The sequence below is a fragment of the Drosophila takahashii genome, chromosome 2R, assembly GCF_030179915.1.
Source record: "Drosophila takahashii strain IR98-3 E-12201 chromosome 2R, DtakHiC1v2, whole genome shotgun sequence".
Classification (NCBI taxonomy): Eukaryota; Metazoa; Arthropoda; class Insecta; order Diptera; family Drosophilidae; genus Drosophila; species Drosophila takahashii.
Window position 1 is genome coordinate 16,864,133 of NC_091679.1, and position 12,628 is coordinate 16,876,760.

The 12,628-nt window shown below is 34.1% G+C and overlaps 1 protein-coding gene across 1 annotated transcript in view; it reads right to left on the reverse strand.

The window, feature by feature from the left end:
- The window catches only part of LOC108054920 (guanine nucleotide exchange factor DBS), a 253,926-nt gene extending 248,912 nt beyond the window's left edge, over positions 1 to 5,014 (reverse strand). Inside the window, exon 1 of the mRNA XM_070212541.1 lies at positions 5,001 to 5,014. The gene's annotated coding sequence lies outside the window, so the exon portion shown is untranslated. The remainder of the gene's footprint in view (positions 1 to 5,000) is intronic.
- Positions 5,015 to 12,628: the final 7,614 nt, after the last annotated feature.

Here is a 12,628-nt window from a genome sequence, read left to right on the forward strand (position 1 = left end):
ACTCGTTAGTTTAAGCTTGACAACTTCGAAAGTTTCATTTTTATACTTTCGAAGTCCATTAGCTTAATACTCAGAGTATCGAGAAATTTTTGACACTCAATAGTTTACTTTTAATGTAGAAATAGTTTAGATTCTATGATCATTTTTTTTTTGGTGTGGCAAAGCGATTGCTGGAACACTATTAAAAAAGGCGTTTTGCGGTGTTCACTGTACATTCGCTAAAAATGATCGGATTTCCATTTTGTTTTTACATTTTGCTTAAGAATTAAAAAAAAAACCCGCCCCCTGGGAAGCCCTTTTTTTAATTTTTATTTTTAACAATTTTTGTTCGAAAGTCCAAAGTCAAAAATTCGTTTTTCACCTAAAAAATTTGACTTTCGGCTTAAAAATAAAATATTAAAAGTCAAAAAATAAAAAAAACGCTTCACAGGGGGCGGGTTTTTTTTATCCAGAAAAAATGGCGACAAATTTGAAAACGATCGGTTGAGCCGTTTACAAATGCCGATGAACACAGACTTTCGAAACGTGGTTTTGAGAAAAACTCACTTAAAGATGCATAACTTCTGAAGTTTTTGTCCGCTTGACTTAAAACTTTTTTGTTAAATCTTAAGATGTTAATCTACAAAAATATTTTTTTTTAAAATCGATATTTTTTTTGCAAGACCCTACCAACCCCGTAAGCATTCGTAGGAGAATGAAAAGGATATGTCTTCTTTTGCTAATAATTTCGTTAAAAATATTAGCAAAATTATTTTGTGTGTGGGGTTTGAAAGATACATACATAGTTGCACTTTTTAAATGTTATGAGTTACATTACATACGAAGAATCCGTTAGTCTGCTAAATAGCTTCAAAGTTTGCCAGAAACAGAATTTTTTTCAACTTTAATGTCATTTTTTCTTAGAATCCTTGCGTGTGAGAATTTTTTCGAGAGCACATTTAGAGCGCTGACCAGTTAAAGCAAATAGGATTTTTTAACATATCATCGAGGTAATTAAATAAAGGTAACGCTTTTTAACACAGTGTAGTATTATGAATTTGCTTGTATGGGAGGCAAAAGAGGGCGTGGTCGCACAGACTCAAAAATTTGTTTGCATATTATTATTTGTAAAAACACAGAATGTGTAAGGTTTAAAGTCTGTGAATCAATTTGTAGAGGTTATGCCATAAAATTTTGGATTTTTGGACCATAGTGCATTAGTTAAAAAGTTATGCGCAATCAAACAAATTTTATATATCCATCTCCCTCGATCTCCCTTTAGCTGAGTGACGGGTATTAGATAGTCGGGACACCAACACATATATTACTCGGTAAATCCTGATAGTTAAATAGTTCAATTATAACTAACATATTTAATTGTTCATTAAAATTTTTTTTAAATTTGTAAATATCCGAAATATAAAGTGTGCCAAATATAGTATAGAATGCGCGGATTAGAATAATCAATATATAATCTAAATAAGGTCTCCATATTAATTAATTATTCACAAAAACCGTGCATTCTTAAGGACAGGACGATCATCTTATTGTTTGGACTGTTCTCTTCTTAGCTAAGGCACTAATGCTTATACTTGGCTCAACAATTACACTGTGCAGCATTTTTAATGCTTTTTAAATTTACCTCGATGGATGCTATATTTTTGGATTCCTTATGAATTCCGAAGTTAAACTGCGTTTTCCAAAAAGTTCCCCGACGCAAGGATTCCTAGCAAAAGTACCTCAAAGTTCGAAAAATGCTGAAATTGGTACACTTTTCGGAGCTCTCAGAGGCAAACGGATTCATGGTTTGATTCGATGATAAAATTTTCTTAAAGACACACTCTTTATCTTTCGAACCCGATACTTATAATAATTTTAGGATTTTAGGAACATAAAAGCATACAGCTGCGGTCAAAATAGTAGTAGTATTGCCGCCCTGTGTTTTTAAAGGTTTGTTGTTGTTATTTTTCTTCTCCTGGTATTATTGTATTGATTATAATTGTACAATTAGACTAATTGGATAAGAAAACTGACAACAAAAAACCTTTAGAAATTCAGGGCGGCAATACTACTTCTATTTTGACCGCAGCTGTATGCTTTTATGTTTTTTGACAATGTTTTCTAAAATTTGTTTCTCCCTAAGTAAAAAAAATTCTAACTTTGAAGTCCTTTTGCTAGGAATCCTTGTGTCTGGGAACTTTTTGGAAATCGCAGTTTATCTTGGGAATTCGCAACGAATCCAAAAATATCGTATCCATCGAGGTAAATTTTTGATGCTGCATAGTGTTATCGATTCTTCAAAAGCAGAGTATTCTTAGGAATAAGAGAATATATTTGTGTGGATCATACATATCATAACCAAAGAAACCTAAAGATATATTCTACATAGATTTTTCAAAAACCGTGAATTCTTAAGAACAAGAGGATATGTTTTTGTGGATCATTCATAACTTAACCTAACTGAATAGGGTCCATTCTCTGGGGATGTCAACCAAGCCAAAAAGCTTAAAACTAGAAAAAAACATATTTTTATAGGACTTTGCACTGATATTTGATTCTACTTAGATGGATCCTCAACTAAGCTAAGGCATTTGAGTATCCTTGGATAATTTTCCAGGACAATACCTGTTATATGGACAAAAAAGTATTTTTTGGTATTTTTTCGGTGTTTTCTAAGGTGGCTCTTTTTATGACGTTAGGGATGCAGAAAAACCACCTAAGAAAATGACGGAAAAAACTGTCGCGTGCGACATGTAGCGTGTGGCAGTCACTTCGATGCCAATTAAAAACAAGAGAGAACGTTATAGTCGAGTTCCTCGACTATTAAATACCCGGAACTCAGCTTAACAACTTTAATATAAATATGCCTTCTTGTATGTTTTTCGCGCGCCCCATTTCAAATAATTTACATTTTGCATTTACATATTCCAAATTAGAGTGACCTTCTATTTTTCAACACCAGCAGGAGTGTTGAGCACGGATTTGGTACAATTTATACACAAAACTGTGAGCGACGCGGCTTTTTGCTGTTTTTGGGCTTTAGAGGGGGCGTGGCACCTTGATAAAATACACTTGCGCTGCGTAGGAAGCCCAAGAATATGTGTAGGAAATCCCAACCTTCTATCTTTTGTAGTTTCCGAGATCTCAGCGTTCATCCACACAGACAGACAGACAGACGGACAGACGGACATGGCTAGATCGACTCGGCTAGTGATCCTGATCAAGAATATATATACTTTATATGGTCGGAAACGCCATACTTTAGATACTTTTGCACGAATACAATATACCCTTTTACTCTACGAGTAACGGGTATAATTAACCACTCAATATTTTGAATTCAACCCAAATACATTTTAAAGAAGGAAGTACAAGGAACACTATGAAATTAACTGCATTAAAATATTCTTTCACGTTTCGTTACAATCAAAAGTTAAACAGAAAGTCAAAAAAGTCACTTCTATTGGTGTCGCGTGCGAATAATGGAGATATTTAAAAGCTAGAAAATTATTTAAGCGAATTTAGTTTTTGAAGTTAAGGTTCCTTTTTTCATAAGAATAAATTACACTAGTTTACAAAATAATATTCTTGGTGTGCTCCCCAGCAATTGATGTCAAATTCTGTTAGTGTTGGACCCCTAGATCACAAAAATACCACTTATTTTTTTTCGATGGCACAGTTTTTTTTTAAAGATTTTTTAAAGTTTGAAATGTTAAATTTCTGACTTTTTTCTAATTTCTTCTTATATCTCGGCAGATATCCACTCGATTGGGCCAGTTTTAGTTTTATTTTAAAGTCAATAGATCAGAGTTTAACTTTGCCATACAGATCAATATGATTCGATAAGTAATGGCAGCGCAGAGGCTCGACAAAGATGAAAAATGTGTTTTTTGGTCAAATGTAAGTCGGCTGTATATATCGTAAAAACTCGAAATAAATCCGTTGAAAAATCATAATGGGTACAAACTTAAAGTTTAAATCCTACCGAATAAAACAAGCCGGATATGGGCCAAATCCATGGAAAACTGGATTTATAGTGGATTTTTAAAGTTCGGATTTTTCTACTTTTTTCGGTTGATAGAGTCCAAATTTAAGATTTATTATAGGCGGCGACATGACAAATATACATTTCAAACTTTAAAAGATCTTTAAAAAAAAGCGACATCAAAAAAAATTAGTGGTATTTTCGTGATCTAGGGCTCCAACACTAATAGAATTTTAAATCAATTGCTGGGGAGCACACAAAGAATATTATTTTTTAAACTAATGTTTTTATAATAACAATTTTAGAATACGACTTATTTTCCAATTTTTATTATATAACTTATTTTCAATTTATATAATAAAAATTGGAAAATAAGTATAAATAAATACATAACTTATTTTCAATTTATATAATAAAAATTGGAAAATACGATTTATTTTCAATTTTTAAAATAAAAATTGGAGAATAAGACTTATAGATTTATATATATGTATAGATATACAGATTTATAAATATAAAAAATAAGAAAATCGCTTATTTGCTTATTTTTACTAGGATATGTTAAAAACAGAATTGTAACACGTAATCCCAAATCTTGTGATTATTATGTAAATATTATTCCCGCTAGAATAACAAAAGCCACAACTTTTAAAAAATTAAGTAGTTAATTCAAATCTCCTCATAACATCAGTTTTTTTTTTGCGTGTATGGCTAAACGGGCTCTTCGAAGTATTCCGGTATGGTATACTCACCCGCAACCTAACTTGTCTTAATTGTAAGACAGAGTCTGCAACACAAGTTTGACGCAACTTGTTTGATGTTACATATCTTATGGTTTTAAGTTTGAGACCGAGGGTGAACGGTTTATTGGCCGTAATATCTTTTATTGTTGCGCTTTCTTCTTTTACATTTTTGCTACTAAGCTTCTATTCTAAGCGGTTTGTTTTTCTGATTTTTTAATGACTATTTCTTATAATGTTTTGTACGCTGAGGCCATCTCAAGTCTTATAGAAGCATGACTTTGGCTTGCACTTACATTCGAATAGTAAAGTCCCGTTCCATTAATTTATAAACAGGTTTACATGGTTAATCTAATACATGTACAATGTAAATTGTACATATAATGTACGGTACAGTAATTATTGTAGTCACAGCAGCAGTGACCTGGTAAAAGCAGAGACCTAAATGTCAAACTGAACAAATTGTGAAATTCTGCAAAATAAAGTTATTTTGTTATGTTCTTGTAACAAATTTCAATATTACTTATTGTATATATGGGCGGTTCTTTTACAATCCAAACACCTTTTCTTGGGTCACATTTTTGATTTGCTTGAAACTTTTTCTACGTGTATTATTCGTAAAATAAGTAAACACGTGTATCAAGATTTGGTAAAAAAAACAAGAAAGGAAGCTAGCTTCGGCAAGCCGAAGCTTATATACCCTTGCAGATCATTCTATTAATTTACAAATCGCAAAAATGTTCAATTTCTTATTATTTCACATTAATTTTTCGATCGTTTCTATCACAGCTATATGATATAGTAGTTCGATCTTTTAAAAATTAAAATCGAAATTCGGAAATATTTCAAAATAGTCATATCCCAGAGTAGAAGGGAATGTAATAAAAACCAACAGAGATATAATTTTTTTCCCATTAATTTACATTTAATTTTTCGACCGTTCCTATGGCAGCTATATGATATAGTGATCCGATTTAAAAAACAAAAAAACCGAAATTCAGAAATATATAAAAAAAAAATTCCCAAGAGTAGAAGGTAAAATTTCAAAAAACACCGGAGCTAGAATTTTATTACGTTTTTTTTTTTTGATCCTTCCTATGGGAGCTATAAGATATAGTTGTCCGATCCGGTTGGTTCCGACTGCAATAGAAAAAAGACTTTTGGGAAAGTTTTATCCCGATAGCTCAAAAACTAAGAGACTAGTTTGCATAGAAACAGACAGACGGACAGACGGACGGACAGACGGACGGACAGACGGACAGACGGACATGGCTAGATCGACTCGTCTTGTGATGCTGATCAAGAATATATATACTTTATGGGGTCGGAAACGTCTCCTTCACTGCGTTGCAAACTTCTGACTGAAATCATAGTACCCTCTGCAAGGGTATAAAAAAAATTTTTGTTGTAGAATTTTTTTTGTAGTTTGCCAAAAAACGTGAATTTTGAAAAAGTACCCTTTCATTAAAAATCTGTGTCTCCAGTTGTAGTAATCCGATTGACTTCGTGTCTTTTGCATTAATTCCTCAAAGACCGCTACATGAAAAAAAATTTTTTAAAAATATCTTTCTTAAAAATTAAAACAAATTAAGATTTAAAAAACTTTTTTTAACGTGTTCCCCACAAAAAAAAAATTAATTTAACATATGCGCCATTTTGTTATTTACAATCTGTTTTTGTTAAAAAAGTGGAACCATTTTTAGGTTTTAAAATATCGAATTTTTTTTACCAAGGCCTCGACTTTTTTCTATGAAAAAACGACGCAGTTTAGCATATAAGTCGGAACCGACCGGATCAGACGACGGATAGCTCCCATAAAAAGTATCGAAAAAAAGCGATAAATAAATTCTGGCACGGTGTTTTTTGAAATATTACCTTCTACTCTTGGGAATACTATTTTTTTAATATTTCTGAATTTCAAATAAGATTTTTAAAAAATCGGATAACTACATCATATAGGCTAGAAAAGGACAAATATATGTTTTTTTTGTGATTTGTTTGGATAAGATGGCATGGTCACTTAGAATTTAAACGTTAATTTAAAAATCTTAAAGGTTCAAAACTGTAAAATTAATTGTGTGTATTTCCATAAAATCAGACATTTTTAACACGTTTTTAAAATGTTTTGGACTGGACAAAGTACATATGTAATTTTTTGTAATTTTATCATATCCGGCAGTAATTTCTAGAAAGACCATTTTATATAAATTTATGGACGCATAAATGTCTTAATTTTGAAGTGTGAGCGTTATTTTTAGTACGCAACGTAATGCCGTACTTGTGCCGCTGAAATAATAATTGTATTGTTCATATTTGTTTATACCACCTAATTAGTCGCAAAAGGTTTGACAATTCAAACCAAAAGCATCAAATCAATTTTTATTATTGATCCCATTTCACAGTAGCTCTATTGAATGAGCAAAATTGTACTTTTTAGCTTCAATTTTGCTCATGGCTCATCAGTTGAGGTGGAACCGTATTGAGACATTTTAAAATACCAAAAAAAACCAAAAGTGCCCATCCATCCACCATCATTTTGCTCATTGATTGCTCCCCTGCAAGCAAACAGGCGATATTTCTATCGCCTATCGTCCAGAAGTCACTTCTTAGTAACTTCTGGAAGATAGAAACACGACAGAACACATTTTACAAAAACAAAATATGCATCTATCGCGAAGAAGTCACTTCTTAGTCACTTCTGGACGATTAAAATATGATAGAACACATTTTACAAAAACAAAAACGTGGAGAAGTAACTTCTAAGACACTTCTAGGCGATAGAAAGACGATAGAACACATTTTACAAAAACAATAAGGGTTCAAATCGCGAGGAAGTAACTTCTGAGGCACTTCTGGACGATAGAATGGCGATAGAACACATTTGACTACCTAAAAAGGCTTGCGATCGCTTTTGGCGATGAAAAGGCGATAGAACACATTTTACAAAAACAAAACCAATGGGACAAAAACATCTACCAATTCACTTCTGGAAGTTAAATTGAAGATAGAAAGGAATTTGGTTTTATTTTTTTGAAGTTTTTGGGGTACAGTCCGCTCTTGGCTCTCTCTTTATACCTGAAAACTACCCTTTTTTCTCTTTGACCTACGCACTTTGTATTTTGAATTCGAGCGTCAGTTCGTTTCGAGATTTCTTTGTGATCAGTGCGATTTATTCTGAATTTCTGTGTTTTACATTACATACCGGTGGAATGTAAATAAAATACAATATTTATTTACATCAAAAATTAAAGTGATTGGAGAAATCGAGATTTAAGCGTGGACAGAGATCTTGGTATTCTCCCCGTAAAAGACGAAATATCAAAACAATAAGCGTCCTACCTAACCAAGCTAACTTCTCATCCAAACCAACTCGCCAGGGGGCTAGCCAGGGTCTCATACGGGACCCGATTGACCTTCCAGCTCAGCAATAGTTATTAGAGCCCTTTAATCTCGCGCCAGTCATCATGACTGTAAGATAGTTTTTTAATTTAAGATTTTAAATACTTATTGTTAGTCTCAATTCAGAGAAGATCCAATAAATAAAATGCATACGTAAAAAAAAAAAAAAAAAGCGTGGACGATTAAGGCTGTCATGCGAAAGCAAAAGGAATTACTTGGCGTGAAACTGAGCAAACCGAAAACTTAACTATTTAATTATAAAAGTTAAATACCTCCTCCGATTTTTATATGGCACAATATTAATTATTTTTTTGTTGTTTTAAACATTTTCATAGACGGAACACGGAACTGCAATTAAATAAAATAATACAACACCATTTCCTACAAGCTTATGGACCGTGCTTACATGCCGCAATGCTTTTGTAACTACACAGAGAAAAAAACGGAACAATACCAGATTGATATTGTCTCCTCAATTTGTACATATCAATTTTTCCATATAAATGTAATACGAATTCATACCAATATGATACGAAATCATAACAATTACCCATGTTGATATGAATCCGTAACATATTAATATGAATACTTCAAAGATTGATATGATTTTCATATCAAAAGGGGCATCGAAAAGTCTTCGAAAAAATAGTATGGCTGTAAAGTTGTATTATTGTTGTATTCTGGTATACAATGGTATTATAACGCTTTATATGCTGTGGTCACACTTACAAGTTGAGCATGCTTAAACGAGCTAATTTTACATTCAAGTTTAGCTAATATACTCGCGCGTAACTTGTCGCGATGGCCCAATAGGTAACGCATCCGACTCTGATGCGAGAGGACCCCGGTTCAAAACCGGCTAAGGCAGAGAAAGTAAAAAGTTTTTAAGGCGCATAATTAACATTTCCTTAACAATATTAAGAACAAAATTGTGGTAAAAAATTAATATGATATAACTAATAAAAAAAAAAAGTCGTGTTGTGTTGTGAGCGGGATTTGAACCCCGTTCCCCCGAGCACAAAATAATATCAGGACCTAGCACCTTGGCCTCTGAGCCAGGCCCACATTTTTTTTTTCGTGGCAGAATGCTTTTCTGAGTTAGAGAAAATACAATACAAAATTTTGTAGCAAAATTTGATATGAGATCATAACAATCTTGTATAAATAATACCTTATTTATATGTTCGAAAATACCAATTTGGTATGTTCGAAAATATCATTTTGGTATGGCCTCATATTGGCCGATATTGATATGAAAAAATACCCGAATGATGACCAGTTTTGGTTTTTTTTTTTTCTCTGTGTATATATTTCAATAAATGTGTTGAAAGAATAAACATACAAAAAATGAGCACAAAAAACATATTTTCCTTTTAACCATTTTGCAATTGGGAAAGGGTCTTCTAGGTATCTTCTATAAGTGTCTTCTGAGTAACTTCCAGAAGTGACTTCGGCGACACTTCTAGGAGTCACTCAGAAGTGAAGTAGAACAGTTCTTCCCGACGGGGGTGACTTCGGCGATCCGAATGCGATATCGCGGACGATCGTTTTCATCATCTAGACGTCACTAAATAGTGACTTCCGCGATAGAAAATGCTTGCAGGGAAAGTGTGGTAGGCAGCCTCGTCTACTACACCGCCGTTTGGATGAGAATCGAATGCGAAGAATAAAGTGCGGTATACAGCCCCGCCTACTGCGCCACCGTCTGGATAAGGCGAGGTGAGGAAGAAAGTGCGGTAGACAGCCCCGTCTACTGCGCCGCCGTCTGGATAAGGCGAGGTAAGGAAGAAAGTGCGGTAGACAGCCCCGTCTACTGCGCCGCCGATTGGGAACGGAACACGGTAGGCCTATCGCCCACTGTGTCAACGTGGGATGCGATGAATGGTACACCCGTACCTAAGAAAGATAAGCCCACTCTAGAGGAGGCTCTAGGGGCACAACCAAAGGACGGTCCCAGGTCAATCAGCATCGCTGATTATAAATCAAGGACCATTTTACGGGAGCGTCAGCGAGCCCAGGACAGGGACGAGCAGCTCACGCGCATTCCACCGACCCCAGCACCAAAAAAACAAAGGGGTGGAAAGCGAGCTCGACTCTTGAAGGAGCGAGCCCGGATCATCGGGGTCATTAAGGAAAAAAGGCCCCAAACCAACGAGGGAAATTTAAAAGAACGGCTCAAAGAGCTAAATTCCTTACTCCACCGGGAGAAGAAGAGCGGACTAAAAAATTAGTTCACCGCTGAATTTTTTGTAGCACTGGCAACGCGTTTACGCAGGGTGCGATAGTTAAGATCATTAACAAACAATCATATACATTTACTAACACACAACTTTCGGTGTAAACTTAATATAAGTAAAATTATTGTAACCAGTTACTTCCCAGCGGCGAACATGTGAATGGGGTCTGGAGAAAAATGCATTACAAGTGCAGACATTGTAATCGATTACGATCGATGTTTTTCGACAGTGAAGTAGTTTTGTTCGTTAGCGATTTCCTTTTGTCAAAAATCACAAACACACCTAAAAATTATTGCCTATGTGTTCGTTTTTCGTTTTCCCTCCGTCACGTTTGAGCTTCGGAACTTTAATATTAACAGCATGCATTCGAAGTATAGTTTAACGAACTAAAAAAAGCACAGACAATGTCCGAGCGGTTAGCCTTTCCATCCATTATACAATAATACCCATGTTCAATTCCTACATGAGGAAAGAATATTTTTTGTTTTCATAAATGAACAGCATTACAACTCAGCATACGTTTTTCAAAATGTATGTTGAATTTTCTCTAGACTGTCTACATTTTGCATTACAATTTTGGGAAAGTATAGTGAATTCGTAATGGAGACCCGAAGGTGACTCGGCCCTAGCATACTTTTCCCATTACTAGTAATGCAAATTGTGTCCCGACCACATTACAACATTTAGTAATTCTGGCAGAACCAGATTTTTATAACAGAACTCGAATTTTGTTAGCCCGAGAAAATTTACCAATAACAATATATGAATTTGAACACAAATACATTTCAGCATTCGGACTATCTTTCTCACCCCTAATAAGTTGTAATGCAAGAGAAAAGCAATTGTATTATCAACAATACCCGGGGTTCGCGTTATTTCTATGATAGATAACAACCAATAACTCGGGAGAATAATAAAATTCGTAGTTAGTCTAACCATCAGGCCTTAACCTAATGACTGGCAGATGGAATAGGTTAGAAAAGTTCTTTATTGAAAAAAAGAACAACATATTAAAAAGCTATACGTGTATCAATAAAAACACACACATAAGAGAAGAGACAGTGCTAAAACACCTGTCCGACATAATTTTAAACACAAATAAAATAAGAAGAGAAATAGCTGTTACTTCGGATAGGTTAACTCCTACACATTTTAATCTAGCTATAAAAATACATGAAAGTATAATCGTTGTATTATCGAAAGCCTTACTATAGCTGGGATACTATCGATGGCACTATCGATATATCGAATTTTTTCCTTTCTGATTCACCATCGATAGTTTTTTGACGCTGGTGCTGGGCATTTTTCACATCACTGACATTACAAAAAATAAACGAGGTTTGGTTGCGACTTTGGGTAAGAGAAATTTAAAAAAATGTAATATTATATCTTTTCTAATAAAAGCGCATTTTAGCTTAACTTAAATTGAACGGCGGTGGTGGCTCTAAGCATGGACAATAGGGCGGGTCAATTTGAATGGGGCCTAAAAAAGTGATGAATCGTATAGGGGGAACGTAATCTTTAAAAGATTCTAAGCCATATTGGCGAACATATGGTCTAAAATGACTTTTGCCCCCCCCCCCCCCCAAACGCGAATGAGAAATACAGCTTTTTTTGAGGGAAATATCATAGTAATCAGCTCAGATGTATTACTAAATTTGAAATAAAAATTTGAAATTGATATTCAGTAATATATCTGTTTAGACCATTTTAGACCATAAGTATGCTCGCCGATCCTTTAAAGATTACGTTCCCCCTATACGATTTTTGGGGTCCCAAATCGACCCACCCTAATGGACAAGTTTGTGAATCTCAAGAGAAAAGGTAATTAAAATAATAAACGCGAATAATGTGCACATTTTGTTATTTTTGCAGAAAAATTCCTGGATAGAATAATTTTGTTTTAATTTTACATATATCAAAAATAACTTGAATTTTGTATGATCTGTGTTGAAGTTCCCTTATAATTTATGTTAATGATAAGGTGGAATAATTTTGATTTTTTTCCCTTTGTTATTATGTATTTAACTTAAAAGACAAAAAACCTTTATATGGAAAAAAATTAAGTAAATATGACCATACTATTGATACTATCGAATTTTTGCTTTGAAAACATCGAAACTATCGAATGACGCGACCATCGATAGTATCCCAGCTCAAAGCCTTACAAAAGTATGGTATGGTGGTTCTTTGTGTGCTGAAAATCCTGTTCCTTTTAGCAGAAAGTGTTGGAAATCCTGTATCTTTCAGCAGGCGACGGTGTAGGGAAAATGTAAATTCCCTAGGAA